The sequence below is a fragment of the Chelonoidis abingdonii genome, chromosome 2 (assembly GCF_003597395.2).
Source record: "Chelonoidis abingdonii isolate Lonesome George chromosome 2, CheloAbing_2.0, whole genome shotgun sequence".
Lineage (NCBI taxonomy): Eukaryota > Metazoa > Chordata > Testudines > Testudinidae > Chelonoidis > Chelonoidis abingdonii.
In genome coordinates, this window is record NC_133770.1 from 180781995 (window position 1) to 180800515 (window position 18521).

Sequence of the window (18521 nt, forward strand, 5' to 3'; positions counted from 1 at the left end):
TTGGACAGGACCAACACCTACAAAATCTGGGCCACCAAGCATTCTCAAAACTAACAATATCCTCGCACGAGGAAATAAAGGAAACAGATCAACAGAGCCAGATGTGTCCCCGAAGCTCCTACTGGGCACCCAGGAAACCAACAGGACTCCACTGGCCATCACATACAAGCCCACAGCTAAAAACCCCATCCAAACAGCTATCATCAGGGATCTACAACCCAGCCTGACATACATGCCTCATCTGTTCAACAGGCCTTGGTGCAGGCAATTCGCTTGCCCCCATAGAAATACCCGCACAACCATGAACGTATTCTTACCGTAGCAACTTGCAACATTGTGACCGATCACGCACCAATAAGTAGCTTCTAAAGCTCAGGAACCAACCGATGCTATATAAAAACCCGCATGGCCTACGTCTGGCCGCAACACCCATATCCCGGGTACGCGAAAGGAGAGGTATATTCCTTTAGGGGAGCACCGATCCTACAGTGCGAGGAGACACCAGATAGCCGACACAAATCATGCGTTAATGTCAACGACAACGGGTCACCAATGATTAAAGTACCCATCATATGCCCATGAGGAATGCCCCTTGTCTGCTGATGTACATCGGCCAAAACTTGGAACAGGGTGTCCTTACGGAAAAGAGATAAATGGCACCACACACTCCACACCGTTTTTTAAAGGATGCGCCATGGAGTGACAAGGAACCTGTAAGGGAGAGCACTTCAACCTCAGCCTGGGCCTACAAGGGGGCTAAAAAGCAGACCTGTAAGAGGTGGGCGCATCATGCAGCATAAAAAATGTCTCAGGACATAGACTTCAATAGAGAAAAACGCTGACGTTCAATTCATTCTGCAAATTTGACACCATCAGCCCAGGTGACAAATGACTGTGAAGGCTTGCCAACTTACAGAACCATTCTCTCCTCCCTTGGTTTTTCACACCTCAACTGCTAAACAAGATGCCTTCATCCGGCCCTGATTGAACGTAACCTCGTTACTCTAGGGCTTTTTGCTTGCGAGCGGTATAATTACCTGCCCCTGGAATTGTCACGACATTCATCTGCGAAGTGGGTATCCACCCACGAAAAGCAGCGGATGATACCAAAACGTCTTGTGAGTACTATAAAGGTGGCTCACAAGACTCTGCTGCTGGCTGGTGTTACGAGATGTGCGAGAGCAACGGACGGCTTAACTCGCTTTCTGAAGAACTGGGAAGTCTAGAAGTACATAGGCAGGGCGCGGCCACAAATTTTTGGCACCGAGCACTGAAGTGGGGAATCCAGAATGATGCCCCCATATCCCCTAAGCTTGGCCAAACTTTGAAAGTGTCTCAAATTCTGCCTTCTTCCTGTTCTACTACTCTCATGGTACTCTGAGCATCGCGGTACTTCATCCCCCCAAGTAAAGGAGAAAAAACTTAAATGCCTTGGTTCCAAATGTAGTAACACTTAATTTGTTCAATGCTTGACAGCACAAATAGACATTATTTATGTGATATATGATATAGTAACACTCGGCATTTTATTCAGTTTGATAATCAAGTGGTGCTTTCCCCGTGCCTTTCTCTTGGTTGCAAGAATTTGAAGCTTTACTGCTGAGGTCCACCGTGGGGCCCAGCATCAGTGTGCATGCTCTAATTGAATTGGGTTGCAGTATTAAGGCTGACAGTGGCTCTCCTCGCTGTCCCCCATTGCGCGAGCGTAGATCGCTGTCTTTTCCCTACTTAATTTCACGCTTCGAGAACTCGGCACTCAGGTCACTGACTGACAATGTTACACCAAAGTGCGCACCAGAGTACTAACACAAAGGCCACACAACCAGCCATCTCCCCTATTGGAAAGAGGGGGCGCTCCATTATGTCCCCTTAATCTCTGTAGCAAAGCATACCTCCTCCAGAACACCTGACGCCTTATTGGAAGTCGATCCCATGCTGTAAATGTTGAAAGCGCTTCACCTCAAGTTCTTACCACACCGTATAAAATTGATCTATTACACTTGCGCATCAATATCGACGCATTGTCATACATGTGTCGAACACTGTCGTCTAGTGCCATTAAATTAGGAAACTGTCAGGTGCTGGGTATGTAGGTCTTCTTTCGTAGGATAGAGTGAGGGGTATTTGGGCGGGAGTATTATTCATTGATCAGACATCACTAGACCAAATAATAGTGCAGTTAAGAGCGGTTTTCGCTTGAGAACACTGCATTGAAAACGTTCTTCAGAGATTCTAAGGTGTTTCGGGGGTCCGACTGTATTATAGCAACAAATCAGCAAAAACACTCTGGATAAAGAATTCAACTTTGGAAATTGGGCTTGCTTGTCTGCATGGTCTCATTATTTGGGATTTCATTCCATGCTGGTATCAAGAACATGTCTTCTTTCCATCTCCTTGGTGAGCTCTATGTGTTTCTAGATGGAAATAATGGTGGCTGTGAGTAGTAAACATAGCTTCAGTGTTAAGAGGAACACAAAGTTCTTGCCGGTCAACGTTCACTGTCTCCGTGCTTAACGTAGAACTTACGTGGTCATGGTTGGAGAAATCAGCACTTAACAAGTAATTGTTTTTGAAAAATCCACTGATCCCCACTTCAATACCGTCATTGCCTAGCAATAATTCTGACTGAAGCGCTTTGACACTGACGATACGATTATTACTGTTCGTAGGGAAAGGATGTCCTGACAACAGCTTATGAGCCCGCCCCCGGGCGCTATTATAGATGTAGGTCGAGGGGGGGGGCGGGTCGCAGCGAAATATTGTAGTTCCGAATAAGCAGCCACCGTGAGAATAAAAAATCCGTTCGCTTCCAGCACCGTCAATAACTCAACACAATGATCCAAGCAAGCGGCCACTCTTTGGTGCGTCCTGACTTGCTATAAGCACACAATTAATTATTTCCAAAAAGTCAATAGTTTTGTCAATGACTGTTTCGCTCCACATACACTAGCCCACACAGACGAGAAGGTGAACTGTTAGTATGTTTCTGGGTGATTCGCATTCCTCTGCTGTAGCGTTCTCCGACAAACAGTTCTGTCTTGAGGGCATTATCTTCCAATAAATGCAACTTTATGGCAAAACATTCATCTTCCCAATTTGGTGTTTGAATAAATCTTTATCGCTGCCACTTGATTTCCCATCGTGTGGCACTCATGTTCAATGTCCAGAAAGGATGTTCCCCAGATGTTCTGGGATCAAAATTTTGCTATTGAATGAGTGATTGCAGAAGAAAAATACATAGAATGGCTTTGAATTGACATTAAAAAAATTCAGCAGTGCTCACTGAAGAAGAATGCTGCATCAACTGATCATGCTCAAGTTCAAAGTGACTGAGAACTGCGGGAGTGGAACAAAAAGCTCAAGGGTTTAACTCTCAGATCCATGATTTTGGCACTACCTCTGTTCTTTCCTCTCATGTTTGGCACCATTTATCATAGGCCTACCGCTCTCATATCATATCCGGCAATTGCCCGATCTTCCAACTTTTTAAATAAGCACTTTAGTCATAATAACCCTAGCTCCTATAGGTATCATCATGTCATAATTCTAGAAAGCTCTCTGACAGTCACCATCAGTAGGGACATTTCACTAGGTTCTGTTGTTGTTAACAAAATGCACCCATAAAGTCATTTGTTTGTATAAGTAGCGAGAGAGACTCATGTCAGGTGTGCAGTCCAGAATAACAAGGTAATATCTGTGGCTGACATCAGATCTGCCACAATCTTCTGTTTGAACTATTTGTGGCCCAAGTGAAAGTACTGGGGGCATGGGGCAGGGAGATAAAAAACTTTTTCTAGCGCGCACAGGAGGAGCGGCGCCACGTACCACGCTCCCCAATTCTGTGGTGCTCGATGATGCTGATAGAGTTAGTGCGATGTAGATGGGTAGACGAGGCCACAACACTTATTTTTAAGGGACGGCTGGGAGGGGGCATCGTTTTATTCTTCTAAGTTATTTTTCTGAGGTGAAAAGTACAGTAGATGTACCGTCTGTTGCCTACTCTTGAGGGTTGGCTCCATCCTGTCCCAGGACATCGTTGTACATTCGTAGAGTGTGGGAGGTCTTCCAAGGTAGTGGTGTGTGGCATATTTACTTGTGGTGACTTCTTCCTTAAGATGCTCTTCCTGGAGTACGCATGGCAATACTCAGCCATCGGCTTCACAATTTAAGAAGTTTCATGTGTGTTTGGCACATACAGCTGCTCTGAAGTGCAAACGCAGTGCTAGGCTTTTGAGTAGCAAGGCATTCTCACAATGGTATGAGCCTTTTCAGAACATTTTGCCCAGTAAAGAGACTGATAGCAATCTTCTCTAGATGCTGGTCATCTATGGTGGTTAGTGGGGTTGTCATAAACAGAAAGTAGCGAGTTAATAAGAACAAGAAAGTACTTTATCTCTTCTTGGACTGTAAGGGGTTAACAAGTTCAGTAAGCTGGCTGTCACTGACCAGAGGAACCCCAATTTCCCAGAGGGGAACCCCAGGGAAAGTACTCTCATCTGAGGAGTGATTTTTGTGTGTAGCTGTTGAGTTTTTGGCTTGTTGTTCATCTGGAAGGCTCAGAGGGAACCAGACTGCACCAGGTTCTCTCTCAAATCTCTCTCCGATACCAGGCTCTTATAAGTTCCAGAACGGAGTACTAAGGTGGATAAGGGTGATATGGCCTATGTTTGTTTTCTTTATTTGCAAATGTGTATTTTGGCTGGGAGAGTTTCAAATGTGCATTTGGGTGGGGAGGAGTTCAAATTTGTATTTTGCTGAAAAAGATTTTAATTTGTACTGTGTAAGCTAGGCTGGGAAGGGATTCCAGTTGTCTATAGGCTGAAAGACCTGTACTATTCGAAACATTTAAATTTACAAGATAATTTTTACTGTTTTTCTCTCTTTAATTAAACAAGTTTCTGTTTAAGAGAACTGATGGTTTTTTTTATTCTGGTGAACCCAGGGGCACGGGGTCTGGTTCACCAGGAATTGGTAGGGGAGAAAAGGAGAAGGATATGGGGGAGAGTAGAGGAAATTTCTTCTGTGTTAGATTACTATTCTCTCTCTAGGGAGAGTCTGGAGGGGGAGAGGGAGATGAGGGGGAAGGTAAGAATTTCATCTCTGTTGTAAGTATCAGGATTTGAATCACAGTGATACTTCCAGGGTAACCCAGGGAGGGAAGCCTGGAGAGGCATGGTGGGGAAGGTTTACTCTTGTGTAGAGACGCAGAGGTCTGGGTCTTGGGAGGTACCCCGGGCAAGGTTTGGGGGGAACCAGAGTGTACCAGGCACTAGGAATTCCTGTTGGTGGCGGAGCTACAGGTTCTATAGCTGGTGATTAAGGCTTAGAGGAATTCATGCTGTTACCTCATAACATCTTTTGGATGCTAAGGTTCAGGGTGGGGAATTATACCATGCCAGGGGTTGTCACCTGCTCTTGCCTTAAAAGGATTAAAACAGACTGGAGAGAGGGCTGTGGCAGGGAAGGAAAAGCGAGGCTGATTGGGGAAAGTGGCCCCCCCAATCAGGCCAAGGCTGGCTTAATGAGGGCCCAGCTGGCCCTTATAAGAGGGCTGGGGCCAGAAGCCAGAAACAGAGTCTCTATCTAGCAGTAGAGGGGGAAGGACCTGGCTGCCTGGAAGCTAAGAGGGTACCAAGACTGGAACAGGAAGGCCAGAGGAGCTGGGGAGCTCCAGCCTGGAAACCCCACCAGGCTGCAGGCCTTGTTAAAGGCCAAAGAAGGTACTGGGGTTGCAGAGCGCAGCCCAGGGCAGGCAGAGACAGCAAGTCCAAAACCCTCCTTGGCAATTATACTGCAGTCTGCCCCAGTGAATGGGGGCTAGATAGTGACTGTCAGTAGCCAAAGACTGAGGTGAGGTAGAGATAGAGGGTGGGAGTTCCCTGGGGATGGGAGACCCAGATCTGTGGGGGTAATGCCAGTGAGCGGCACCCTGGCATGAAAGGGGCACCGGGGTCCAGGAGGGACTTGGGCCCAGTGGCAAGCAGGACACTGGCCTGCAGAGGGTGCTCCTGGGTCAAACAGCTAATTCCCAGGACGACCGACAGGAGGCGCCGCAGGGGTGAGTCCTGCCACGTTACAGTGGCCTTTAAGCTTAGTCTCTTCTCTAGCTCTTTCCACCTATGGAATGCTCTCTGGTGATTTGCTGCCTTCTCATGGCATGCCAGATTTCTAGCCAGACTTTTCCAGTCCTTTGTTCCTGTAGAACCCAATGTGGCTGGAACATTAGACTGGAATAGTTTGCAACAAAAACAGTATGCAGCATTCTGGGTTTTTGAGTACATAAGCCATGGCCTCTCTACTTTGTCACCATTGGGGATTTCACGCCAGTAATGTGTTGGATGGAAACTTCTATTTTCATTGTCTTTGGGGAACATGAAGTTTTTCACTTGCTGTGGCCCATGCAGTACAAGGAAGTCCCTCAGGCTACAGCTCAAGTGGGTCCACAGTCCTGGATCATCTAGACTGGCCTCCCACACCATCCTATATGGAAAGTTGGCCACAACTCCGTTGTTGGCACACTACACCCGCCTCCCGAGGACAACGCCAAGCTGCAGGATAAATTTGGGTAGCTAAACAATTCAATGCATTCTATATTGGTTATTATATGAAGAGAAATTAATTACAGAACGATTTGCCACGACGTCACACCACCCACCCAAGCAGATGGAGCATACTAGCTCAACTTGGATTGATGGTTGCGAGATCTTTATGTTGTGGACAATGGAGTAGTGGGCGTTGTCAATAACACAGCACAAGTAGGAGTTAATAGAAACAAGAAGTACCCTTTCAATCGCTTTGACTGTAACAAGGTACAAAGGTTCAGGACCCAGCCCGGCGCTCACCCTGACCAAGCCCACGGCCAATCAGGGAAGGATACTTCTGCAAATTCTTTGTAGTGGAGGGGGGAGAGTTCTTTTGTGTGTGCTGTAAGTTCAATTAATAGGGGTAAAAATTGAATTACCCACCATCCTGGAGAGGACACAACGAATGGGACCAGACGTGCAAACCAGGATATTCTCTCCACATTCTCTTCGATAAACAAAGCTACTAATAATAAGTCAAAGAAAACACAAGTACGGAGTAACTAACGTGTGCGCACTCACCAGCCGAATGAAGTGAGCCCCTCTCATATTTGTGTTTTGGTGTTCTGTTGCACTCTTGCAAAAATGTTATTGGGCTGGGCACAGATTTTCTAATAATGGCGGCCATAGTTAGCTTCGTGCAGAAGTTATGTTCAAAATTTTCGCTACTCTTCCTCGCGCTCCGCACAAATGTTATTTTAATTTGGATACCTTTGTATATTGCCTACCCCACGTGTGGATGGGTTGAAAGGCCCCCCCTGTAATTTCGCCAGGCTCTAATGGAGGGACTGAAAAAAAGATCCCTGTACCTATTCTCTATTTTTAATTTATACAAAAGAGAAAAAAATAATTAACAGTTGTATTAAACTCTAACTTATAATATTAAGTTTCTTGTTTTCAAGAAAAACCATAGAAATAATGATATTTTATTTTTATTTCTGGTGAGTACCTTGTTAAAGCCCTTCCAGGAGAGCTTGGTAGCATAGTATTCTATACGAGGGAATTGGTGGGGGAGAAGGAGGGAAGGGGGAGAGAGAGGCTAATTTTCTCTGTGTTAGGATTACTTTTCTCTCTCAGGGAGAGTCGGGAGGGGAGAGGAAGAGGAGGGGGTGAAGTGAATTTTCCTCTCTGTTAAAGATTCAAGGAGTTTGAATCACAGTGATCTTCCAGGGTAACCCAGGGAGGGAAGCCTGGGAGAGGCAATGGTGGGGAAAGGGTTTACTTTCCCTTGTTAAGATCCAGAGGGTCTGTCTTTGGGGTCCCCGGCAAGGGTTGGGGAACCAGAGTGTACCAGGCACTGGAATTCCTGTTGGTGGCGGGCTACAGTTCTAATAGCTGGTGATAGCACTTAGGGAATTCATGCGTCCAAATTGGCATCTCTATCTGTGATAGTCTATAGTCCAGGGCATGCGTGCCAATTATACCCAGGGGAAATTGAGGGGTTATGTCGACCTGCTCTTAAGCCTGAATAGAAGTGATTAGAAGCAGACTGGAGAAGAGGCTGTGCAGGTAAGGAAAAGCGAGGCTGTGGGAAAGGATTGGCCCCCCAATCAGCCAAGGCTGGCCTTATGAGGCCCAGCTGCCGTCCTTAAAAAGGGCTGGGCCAGAAGACAGAAACAGAGCCTCTATCTAGCAGTAGAGGGGGAAGGACCTGGCTGCCTGGAAGCTAAGAGGGTATCCAGAACTGGAACAGGAAGGCCAGAGGAGCTGGGGAGCTTCCAGCCTGGAAACCCCACCAGGCTGCAGGCCTTGTTAAAGGCCAAGAAGGTACTGGGGGTGCAGAGCGCAGCCCAGGGCAGCCAGAGACAGCAAGTCCAAAACCCTCCTTGGCAAATGTACTGCAGTCTGCCCAGTGAATGGGGGAGATAGTGACTGTCAGTAGCCAAAGACTGAGGGGAGAGAGATAGAGGGTGGAGTTCCCTGGGGATGGGAGACCCGATCTGTGGGGTAATGCCAGTGAGCGGCACCCTGCATGAAAGGGGCACCGGGGCCAGGAGGGACTTGGGCGCCAGTGGCAAGCAGGACACTGGCCTGCAGAGGGTGCTCCTGGTCAAACAGCTAATTCCCAGGACGACCGACAGGAGGCGCCGCAGGTTGAGTCCTGCCACGTTACAGTGGCCTTAAGCTTAGTCTCTCTCTAGCTCTTTCCACCTATGGAATGCTCTCGGTGTTTTGCGCCTTCTCATGCAGCCAGATTCTAGGCCAAGACTTTTCCAGTCCTTTGTCCTGTAGAACCGCAATGTGGCTGGAACATTAGACTGTGAAGAGTTGTGCAACAAAACATATGCAGCATTCTGGGTTTTTGGAGTACATAAGCCATGGCCGTCTCACTTGCACCATTGGGGATTTCACTGCCTAGTAATGTTGGATGGAAACTTCTATTTCATTGTCTTTGGGGAACATGAAGTTTTTCACTTGCTGTGGCCCATGCAGTACAAGGAAGTCCCTCAGGCTACAGCTCAAGTGGGTCCACAGTCCTGGATCATCTAGGCTTAAGGAACTGAAGTCAGCAGCAGCTGTTTCTTGTACCTCCACCAGACGCTTCTCTGGTTTACACTTTTCTTCAGGAGTGTGCACGGGGTCATCCATTGAGATGGAGAAATGGATGCTGCAGTAGCTGCCAGGTCACCTGCACTCTGACTAACTGGAAGATCAGGCATCTCCTCACCACTCACATCCTCAATGGGGCCGGAAGGCTCATAGTGAACATTTCTGTCTATGAATCTCAGGAGAGCTCCTTCCTGCTTAAATAGAAAAGCTTCCTTTGCTTTCTTTCTTCTTCTGAATGCTGTCCCAGAGGGGAGTTTTCTTCCTTCACTCATGACAGCTGATCCATGCCAGCTATAGTGGCTCAACACTCAGTTGAAGGGGACAAATAAGCAGGCTGGCAGCAGGGCCTGAGTGAGGGAAGATATCAGCGTCTTAAGGGCCTAACTGGCTCCTACTACTTCAGTTGACTGCCTATTCTCCTCAGGTGGGTTCAGGGAAGGAGCAGGAAACAGGAAGCTCCCTGAGAAGCTGGTGTTAAGCAGTCCAGGCTCCTGGGGGTGCTAGAGAAGTACATAAGAGGCTCCTCCTCCTCTCTCTCCCTGAAGCTCCTGCTGCTTTCTGTTATTCCCTCTAACCTTTTCTCCTGCCTGCCTGTTATGTCTCTTGTGCCCTCCTTCCTCCAGCACGGTGTGACAGATTTTCGTTACCAATTTGCCTGGGCCCATAGTTGATCAGGCTGAGACCACATGATCTTTTTGGGGAGGAGATGACGAGGGACACCACACATCTGAATTTTAAAGGTTTATTGATAAAATAATAAAACAACAGTGGAGAGTGCTGGAAATGCTTCCACATCAAAGGAAGGAATAAAGTGTTAATGCCCCAAGCCCTAACCCACTTTCATACTCAGACCACGTATGACCCAGACTGGCCTCGTCTAGGTGTAATGTCAGAAGAAGGGTGGGGAGTGGGTGGGGGGGGTGGACGGGGAGTGCTGTCCTGGGCCCAGGTTGTCCAAGAATCCGCTGTGTTCTCCGAATTGCTCCAGCTCTCGTGAGGGTTTTTAAGTTCTGGGTTCCTTTGGGGGTGTTGTCATCCAGGGCCTTCTGTGCCCGGTGCTCTTTGTACCAATCCCAACAGGCTTGCTGTGGCCTCCTTGGCTGCCCAAAACACACTGGCTCCAGGGACGCCCACCTCTGCGCCCCCCTTTTGTCGTTTTGTCTGTGTTTTCACACTTTGCTAGTTATTTTCTTTAGTTGGCCTTGCTGGTTTGCAGGTCTGGGCAGTAGGATTCTTCTTTCTCACAGCTGCTTGGAAAGTGTTCAAGCCCTCGTCTTTCTTGTCTCGCAGCCAAGCCTTGGCTGTGAGCTGTGTCCTTGAGCTGGCTAGGGCCAGCTCTTATCTTCAGATTCAGCTAGCTAGAGTGTTGAACTGATTAGTTTTCTGCTCTCTTCTTTCTCCCTCCCCTCTCCGCCTCTTGTACCTGTTGAGAAAACTTCCACTCCACACTCACACACCTTTGACCCTCCCTAATATGCTTTATGATGCTTGCAACAATGTTAGCCACATACAATGCTGATCTGCCTTCCCTGGGGACTCCCTGAGGGAGGGGGCCATTGGGGTGTGACAACTCCACCATCTCTATGCATGTAGAGCAGAGAGAATACATATGCACCACAGCAGACACAATTTTCTACACGCTGGGTCCCAGTGGCACCCCCGCACAGTCTGGCACCTGAGGTGGCCGCCTCAGTTCGCCTCATGGTAAGGCCAGCCCTGGAAGTACAGTAAGTCAAGGCAGCATGATAAATAGAGGTTTAAGTGCACACTAACAATGATCACATTTATTCTTCTACTGAATTCTTCAGTTATTGAAAGGTTTTCATGCAGTGCTATCATACCATATGGCAGCAACCTTAAATCCCAGAGGCACATACTTAAAAGACCATAACATGTCAGGCCCTTGAATAAATTGGATCAAACAACTATGCAACAATAATAATAATAATAATAAGCAATGATGAGATGCAATAAACAAGAGTGTCATTGTTCATGAAATGCTGTGAAAATAAATTCACCACATCATTACGGTCATCATCATAATCATCAGTTTGTGAAGCAACAAAACAAAGTAAAATACCATCACACTATTTATTGCACCCTTAAGCTAACAGAAGCTTAAGAAAGTGAAAGGGGAAGGGAAAAGGAAAAACTACAGCACTTTTATTGAGGTTGAGTGAGTGTATAATGAACTATTACAAAACAGAAGCAGAAGGATAAGGAGTAACTGTCTTTAAAGAGTGGAACATTTATCTATCTGCATTCCATACAGAATTATCAGAATGTCAATTTCACAAAGATCGTCTACATTAATAAATAAGCATCAGCTGTACATCATGTGAAGGTTAATTTTATCTTTAAAAATGCACCCCATACAACCTTAAATAGGCCAAGCTGCACTATTCGTCATGTTTTCTCAACATTCTCTTACAAGCCTAATTGCCTCTAATAATTTAAAATATAAATAAACATAGAAAATAACTCAGTATGGTCTAATTCTATCAGCTTTTTCTTACGGCAAAAATACTACTAACCCATCCTTTTTCACTCCATTCTGAAAAAAATCCTAAGTGGAGAATAAAAAAAATCAAGTATTTTAACAGTGCTTGTAATGTTGAAGTTAGAATATATGCTACTTGAGCAAATGCCTTTCCAGTCATTGGGAATAATGTTCATTTTACTAATTCCCACATTTCTAGGCACATTTTTAAGACAGAGTGACAACAGTATGATACATAATCACCTTTATTTACTGCATTAGTTTTCTGGTAATATTTGTGATATTTTAAATCTTTTATTCAGGATGATGGTTGAACCTCCTCCATTTCTATTAGCTGAGAGGAACTAAAACTGACAACACATGCTGGAAGGTGTAGGATGCTGGGAGAGTGCTGGATCCATGCAATGCAGTCAAGATGTTCAAGGTGATGTAGAAGCCTCTTTGAGGATCCAGGGAAATTTGAGAATAAGAGTGGATGGAGATGGAGAAGAGCCACAATTCTGTAGCATGTTCTCATCCAAATATCTGAATGGGCATTAATATTTCTCCAAGTAGCATCAACTCCTCTGGTTTGTTTCTGCAGCTGCTACTAGACAGTCATAGGTAGGGCCCTACCAAATTCATAGCATTGTGAAATCTGGTCTTTTGTGTACTTTTACCCTATACTATATAGGTTTAATGGGGGAGATCAGCATTTCCTGACCCAAAAGGGAGTTGTGGGGGGAGTCACAAAGTTATTGTAGGGAACTGCAGTATTGCCATCCTTACTTCTGCACTGCCTTCAAAGTTGGGTGGCCAGTGAGCAGCAGCTACTGGGCAGGGATTCAGCTCTGAAGGCAGCACTCTGCAAGCCGCAGCACAGAAGTAATGATGGCAATACCATACCATTCCACGTTTACTTCTGCGCTGCTGCCTTCTGAGCTGGGTGGCTGGAGAGTGGCAGCTGCTGACTGACGGCCCAGCTCTGAAGGCAGCAGCGCAGAAGTAAGGGTAGCAATAATGTACCACGCCATCCTTCTGCGCTGCTGCTGGTGGCAGCTCTGTCTTCAGAGCTGGACTCCCAACCAGCTACCGCCGCTTTTCAGCTGCCTAATTCTGAAGGCAGTGCTGCTGCCCACAACTGCGCAGAAGTAAGGGAGGCAGTACCACGACCCTCCCCGAACCCTCTTTTGGGTCAGGTCCCTTACAGTTACAACATTCTGAAATTTCATATTTAAACATCTGAAATCATGAAATTTATGATTTAAAAAATCCTATGACCGTGAAAGTGACCAAAATGGACCGTGAATTTGGTAGGGCTCCAACACAAAGTGCGGTGTGGTGGAGAGCAGGCTAGAGGTTCTGTAATTTGGAGGGTCAAGTTCTTGTGGAAACCTGGAATCCAGGGGTTAAGGGCTACACCTAAATCTCCTTTGCAGTATAAACCCCTCCCACATCTTCTGCCCTGTTTCCCCCTATCCCCATCCCAGCTTCTAACCTCATCCCCCCACTTGTTCCTATGTTCTATGGTTCCTGCCCTTTCCTCTCAAATCCCACCTTGTTCCTATTTCCACCCTCCCACCCTCTAATTTTTCCCACATCACCTCTATATTGGTGCACATAAAATTCATGTGGTGGTGCTGGGGCCGATGGGTTTGGAGCGTGGGAGAGGGCTCAGGGCTGGGGCAGAGAGTTGGGGTGCATGGGGGTGTGTGTGTGAGGGCTCTGGCTGGGGGTGCAGGCTCTGGGTCGGGGCCAGGGATGAGGGGCTCAGGGCTGGGACAGAGGGTTGGGGTGCAGGGGGGTGAGGGCTCTGTCTGGGCATACAGGTTCTGGAGTCGGGCCAGGGATGAGGGACTCAGGGCTTGGGCAGAGGGTTGGGGTGCATGGGTGTGTGTGTGTGAGGACTCCAGCTGGGGGTGTGGGTTCTGGGGTAGGGCTGGGGATGAGGGGTTGGGGTGCAGCTGCCCCGGGGCTATGGCAGGGAGAGAGGACTCCCTCCAGCTCTCTGCCCCCACGGGGAGGAGGGGAGAGCTGCTTCTTCCCCGGCCGTGGCAGGTCTGGGCCGCCTTTTCCCTGGCTGCGGCAGGTCCAGGGCTGGGAGGGAAAGGCATCTCTCCCCGCTGCAGCCTGAGCACCTGCACGTCATTTAATAGGCTGCTTTGCCACCCTGCCACTTAGAGGGAACTTAGCTCCCATCCCATCTTTTGTCTGTCCCACTTCCCCAGTTCTTTCAGACATAGCAAAAGGCACATCCCTGACAGCAGGAAGAACACTGCCAAATTCCATGTTCCTGATCCAAAGCACGAGGGTCCTAAGAATTTCCCAATGAAACTGTTGGAAGAATTATTTTTTTTAAAAGAGCAAATACAATGTATTTTTCCCTAACTCCATTCTTGGAAATGGGTGAACCATTTTACCTGAAACTTTCCTAAAATATTTAGCTAGAGGCAGACATCCAAACATAGATAATTTCAGCCCAAACAGTTTGAATTTGGAAAAGCTCTGAGCAATTGAACACAGGGTCCTATACTGGGAAGTGTTGTGTAATCTTTGTTATAGTGTTGCAAACTATGCCATCTATAATTAATAATGAGCTTCATCATCCTGTTCTGTGATAAAATCAGCAAGAGAAGGAATTTTCCAAATCCCTGTGAGGATCTCTCAGTACACCCAACATCATTCTGTAGGAGTCCGCTTCCTCCCACTTCGAAAAGGCCAAAGGGGCCCACTGCTGATCCCAGGGGATCCACAGGATGCCATTCACCTGGGACCCTGTTCCTCAGGCCTCCCCTCATCCTGCATTCCTGGTAGTTTTGCTCCACTGGGATTGCACCAGGGAGACTCTTGACTAACTGGTCTCAAATTCCTTAGGGAGGTGAGGGTTAGAAGATGTGTAGAAAAGGTAATAGTGTGTGTGATGCTGACAGACCAGGAGCCAGCTCATGTCAAGGCCCCTAGTTCTCAAGTGAACACTGACATACATAGCTGGAACCAGTCTGGCTCACATGTTAGCATTGTTAAAATAGATATTAGAGTTCTACAAATACATTTAGACTTTATGGAATGTTTGTAAGTTGACACATAGATAAATCTCACTTACAATATTTGTATCCCATGTTACAAGGTAATATGTAAGTGTTTTATCTGTAACTGTAAATCACCAGTCAGGAGAGAAGCATTACCAAGTGTGAAATACTAGTTTGCCATAGGTTTTTCTCCTCTGCCAAACAAACGGTGGCCCATCAACACCAGACAAACCATTGTGGAATAGAGGACAAAAGACTGTTGATTCCCCCGCCCCCCTCCGCCACTCCCCTGATGAAGAGGAGAGGTGCAACTGAATTCCTCCCAACAGCTGAACTTGCAACTTGAAGCAGAAGGGAGGGAGGAATAAAAGGCCCTAAGCTGCTTGGACAGTGGGGGGCAAGGATTACTAAGCATAAGCAAGAGATCCCCAGTACTTGGCCTGGGTAAACCCTAAAGGACAATAGCTCTTGCTTATTATAGAAGTTTCTATTACCTTTTGAAACTTAAGACTTGAACTCATTTGTATGTATATATGTTTACCTGCTTTAACCTTGTAAATAATTTAATACATTTTTAATAAACTGTCTATAGTTGTGACATTGCACACTATATGATTTTATGAAAGTATGCTGATGTGTGAATAAAATGTAACTAAAATATGCTTCATGAAAAAGGTCTCTTGTAAGGTATCATTACAAAGCTTATCTACTGAGTGTGGTCATCCTATTTGTATAAATGTATCATCACTCTTGTATCTGAAACTAGAAATATGAAATACAACTCTGAGGGCCTATTGTAATTATGAAAAGTGTGGGCCATTAATGGTGGTTTGGAATCTTGATGGCTCCTATCAGCCAGGACAATTGACTGTGGATGGCTCTGTTTGCAGGCAAGCCTTCCTGTGAGTCAGGCTGGGAGTAATGAAGGCTTGAGGACTTACAGTGACATGTGATCATGTCACCTGAACTGGAATCCATCTTTAACCTGGTGTTTTCCCATTGAGAAGGATGGGTGGAAACCCAAAGGGACAAAGGATTCCTGCCTTATACAAAAGATATATAAGCGGGTGGAACAGAACATGAGAAATCCCCTAGCTCCCACCTGAGCTGGAACAACAGCTGTACCAGGGGAAAGGATTGTGCCTAGATTAGGAAGGCATCCAGTATGTGAAAGAAATTTATTGAAATCTCTCTGAGGGTGAGATTTTATCTGTATTCATTTTTATTACTGTACTAGGCTTAGATTTGCATGTTTTATTTTGCTTGGTAATTCACTTTATTCTGTCTGTTACTTGGAAGCACTTAAATCCTACTTTGTGTATTTAAAGAATCACTTTTTACTTATTAACCCAGAGTATGGATTAATATGGGGGGAAAAAGGGGGGCAGGCAAACAGCTGTGCCTACCTCTCTATCTGTCTTATAGTGTGAGAACAATTTATGAGTTTACCCTGTACAAGCTTTATACAGGGGGTAAAGCGGATTTATTTGGGGTTTGGACCCCATTGGTGAATTGGGCATCTGCGTGTTAAAGACAGGAACTTCTGTAAGTTGCTTCCAGTTAAGCCGGCAGTTTTGGGGCACGTGGTTCAGACCCTGGGTCTGGGTTGGAGCAGACTGGCGTGTCTGCCTCAACAAGACAGGGTGCTGGAGCCCCAAGCTAGCAGGGAAAGCAGGGGCAGAAGTCTTGGCACATCAGTTGGCAGCCGTAAGGGGGTTTTGTAATCCAATCTGTCACAACAGTATTAGCTACAAGCATTATATTTGGTGGGAGATATAAGATGCAACTGACCTGAGGTAAGTGACTGGCCCTTTGGAACTGGAAGTTATCATCAGATGTTCAGCTGCATGTGCATTCTGTGTGTGCTGTCCCAGCTCTGCGCAGACAGCTGGCAGAGAAGACCTTGAGCGAACCGCCCAATGACCATAAAATCCATCAAGGTGCGAAGGCGCTTGGTCACATTTATTGTCAGCAAAGCATGGTCCTAGCTCCCCAGATCAATGTCTACAGTTACACTAGCACATGTATGCCTGTGACAATGGATGCAGTTCAGTCAGTGGTGAGACTTTCCGCTGCCCCTTCAGCTGGACAAAGACACTCCCTCTGAGATACATCTTTATACCCCAATACAAACAAGTTACATATCCTCTTGACGTATCAGGGTATTACCATCTGATATATTAGGGTGTCACCCATTGCCTTATATCTGTAGGTTCAATCAAAACATCTCCAGCCATCATGCTGTCACCCTGACATCCTTAAGATGAGGCAGCATGTTATTGTTATCTTTGGGGAACGTGTTTATCAGGGTGTTCTGGTACCACCCCTCTGGAATGTGCTTGTGTGAGTGTTTTTGCAATATCAATCTTATGCTTGCCAAATTCTGTGAGCAGGGCCTGCCTCTTGCTCACAACTCAACTCTGCTTTATATCAGCAAAGGTTTTGACTACTTTAGCCCAGGCCTCAGACCAGACCTCATGGGGTTACATTTCAGGCCCTCTTCCTACTACAGGAGAAACCTGAATATTGCTGTCAAGCATCAGAGGGGTAGCCGTGTTAGTCTGGATCTGTAAAAGCAGCAAAGAGTCCTGTGGCACCTTATAGACTAACAGACGTGTTGGGGCATGAGCTTTCGTATCGGAGCGTGCATCCGACAAAGTGGGTATTCATCCACGAAAGCTCACGCTCCAACACGTCTGTTAATCTATAAGGTGCCACAGGACTCTTTGCTGCTTTTACTGAATATTGCTGTGATCTTCGGTGTAAGAGACCATCTAACACAAAGAGAAGTTTAGTTGGGTGGCAAGACAGATCAGAATCAAGGCCAGATTTCCAATTAGGCAAAATAGCCATGGGCCTAGGGATACTGGTGTTCTAGGGGCACCTAAAAGATAAAACTGGGTTAAAAGTATTTTTTTTTTTTTATGGAAAACACAAAGGTCAGCTATAGGCAGGGGGATCATTGAAGATGCTGTGCCTGGGGATGCGTAAGATGTAAATCTGGCCCTGATCGGACTTACTCCATGTTAAGGCTGTTAACAGTGCTTGAAGAGTTCACACTTGATAACTGGTGAAATCTAAATATAGAACTCTCAGCCAGTTTCGGGTTTGTGCCCTGCTTCTTAACAGTCTGCCCTGAGGCTGGTACTCATGGTCCTGAACCATTACAGGACAACTTGACAGTATAGAACCAGAGTATCCCTCTAGTTCTACCCTGAGCCCAGCACTGCTCCTCTATCACCCAAGAGGCATACTTATTCGAAAACTCAAAAACTGCACTCCATGAGGCAGTACCTTGAGGGAGCCCTTTCCTGTGTGTGTGTGTGTGTGTGTGTGTGTATATTTATATATATATATATATAGAGAGAGGTGAGGTATTGAAAGCATTTTTCTACTATCTAGCATAATTTTAAGAAACTGGATATAAAAAACTATATTAAAAATGTTACAAAATGAAGGAGCACTGAAGTTAAGAAATGCCAAAATTAAAGTTTCCAAATAATGCAGGATATGCATTCTGGTCCAGATTCAGACAGAACTGTAGAAAATAAATTATACGAACTGAACAGTTGTTTCAGGAACTATTTATAGAAAAAATGGACAATTGCCTGAAACTATGCAGAAGTTAGGCAATGTTAGACAATTAAATTATGCATCTCAGTGCATTAATAGTGCTAAGCATTTCCATTTTAGATCACTAATTTCCAAAGACGTGGAAGAGCCACATATTCACTAACCCACACTATTCAATAGAGGTTTGAATAAAAAAAAGATTTTAATCCTACTTTAAAAAAAAAACAAAATACCAAAAACACATAGAACACCTTTTTCCTCTCTTTTTACCCACAGAAATTAAATCAATGCGAGTCAAAAAATGACTTC